The 1,977-nt window shown below is 38.8% G+C and overlaps 1 protein-coding gene across 2 annotated transcripts in view; it reads left to right on the top strand.

The window, feature by feature from the left end:
- LOC101845914 overlaps positions 1-1,977 on the top strand; it is a 210,701-nt gene that overhangs the window by 144,774 nt on the left and 63,950 nt on the right. The gene's annotated exons all lie outside the window — the stretch shown is intronic.

Below are 1,977 nucleotides of genomic sequence, written 5' to 3'. Positions count from 1 at the left end.
CCCACCCCTTTTTTGTGAAAGTGTGGCGGCTTCGTCATAATCGAACAGAACACACACACGGTTGTATGAATTATTGTGATCCTAAAGTCTAAAGAAGTGTTTCTCTTACAACGTTGACAAAAACTATGACGAAAACTGCTAAGACGACAACGACCCAGACACAACAAAAGTCGCATTCATAAGCGACACAAACGATCAACTAAACAAAAACAATGAGATAAATGGACAGTGGAGACAATAACAGTTATAGAAATATCGAGAAAGAAGCCAGATATCCAACTTGCAAGCTCTGGGAACAAATACCAGGGATAAGTAGGCCTAGTTAAACAATGGACAGCCAATATTATAAGCCCGAGAACATCGGCGGAGAAGCCTACATACCAACCAGACAATAGCTACAAAATTAAAAGTGTCACGACACGGTCGAATCAGGCGCTTGGCAGTTTTTGAGCATAATATGGACTAATTGGTATAATCGTAAAGCTTTTTAAAAATTTGCCTTACTTTACTTGAAAGAAATCCCTATCTGTCTTGAATAGAATCGGACATATTAGGGTGGCTTGGTGTCAGAGGTAATATGGGCAAGAAAATGATCGCTTGAAACAAGCAAACACGAATATCTGGGTGTCTTTGATTAAAGTTTTCTCAGAAATCTCCACATTTAGACGTATTTTAAATGGACATAAAAGATGTTAACCCAAAGACAAAGACAATTCTGATAAAAGTTGCCCAACGGAGAGAAAAATTACGGTTTCTTTTATTTCTTCTTTTTGACGAGAACCTGATTTCATAATGATGCCACACAAACACCGTAACAGCTCTTTACAACTCTCACACATTTGTTCAAACAATATACGCGCAACTGATGATATTCGCAACTGATCGTAGGCGAAACTGAGAATTCGCTCAACTGAATAAACAGTACATACTGCTCTGGAAAGCAACGAACAAAGAAAATGCCATGTTTTGATATGAGAAAGAATAAATATTTTGAGACATACCTTGATGCAGCAAAATGAAAATAATTTCCTTCTCAAGTTGTTGTTTGTCTGCCGTTCCTAGTGTATTATGTGTCTTGTTTTCTTTCTCCTTTTTCTCTGAGTAAAGTAGGTGATAGAAATTATTTTTGATTTGTTAACAAACATCCCACCAGACACAACATACACACTTTTCCTGTTTCTACGGATGTTGAGGGAATGTTTTTGTTTTGTTTTGTTTCGTGTGTATGTGTTTTTTGTGGCTTTCGTTTTGTTTTTGTCTTCCTCTTTTGCGAAAGGGTTTGCTCCTCCTTACTGACATTTAGCCGGATGTAAGCCTAAAAAAGTTATAGGAAAAGAAGCGGGAACTTTAGGCCCCAGATTTCTATACCTTTTCTGTTTCATCTCATGTTCGGGGTGAATCAACACTACCACAGAAGCAGGCGCAGCCAAAGAGCAAAAAATAGTATAGTTGTAGGCGTATTACAGCCGTTTCGACATTATTTTAGGTCATTTAAGGGGCGGGCTGCGTCGACTGTGTGTCATGCAGAGCCAACCTTGGCTGGAAGGGATACAATGTCCCTGCAGACAAACGGAGGTACTCGATTTATAAAAACTGTTAAAAAAACAACTACCCACACAAGAATCGAATTCACGTCTACCAAGTGCGACAGCAAAAAGTGTAGCTATGTATCGATATTTCTCTGAGATATGCTCACTCTTCGGAGCGAAATTTTTCGAGATAGCCTAGAGGCGGCCATGGCAGTATGCGATCTAGGGTGTAAATTTGAATATAATGGTCTGAACAGAACGTGTCAAAATATCTGCATGGGGGCTCTCGCGGTCAAGACGTTATGGTGTTTGCCTCTCATTCCATAGGTCCCAGGATTGGAACCTGACAGCAAATGAAAATTTTCCTCTCTAATATTTACTCCATTCACTTCCTTTCTTGTTCTCTAATCATATTCTGTCGTCTGCTTAGTAATAATAATAATAATAA

The sequence above is a fragment of the Aplysia californica genome, unplaced genomic scaffold, assembly GCF_000002075.1.
Source record: "Aplysia californica isolate F4 #8 unplaced genomic scaffold, AplCal3.0 scaffold00124, whole genome shotgun sequence".
In the NCBI taxonomy this organism is placed as follows: domain Eukaryota; kingdom Metazoa; phylum Mollusca; class Gastropoda; order Aplysiida; family Aplysiidae; genus Aplysia; species Aplysia californica.
This window is presented reverse-complemented; position numbering and strand designations above follow the sequence as displayed.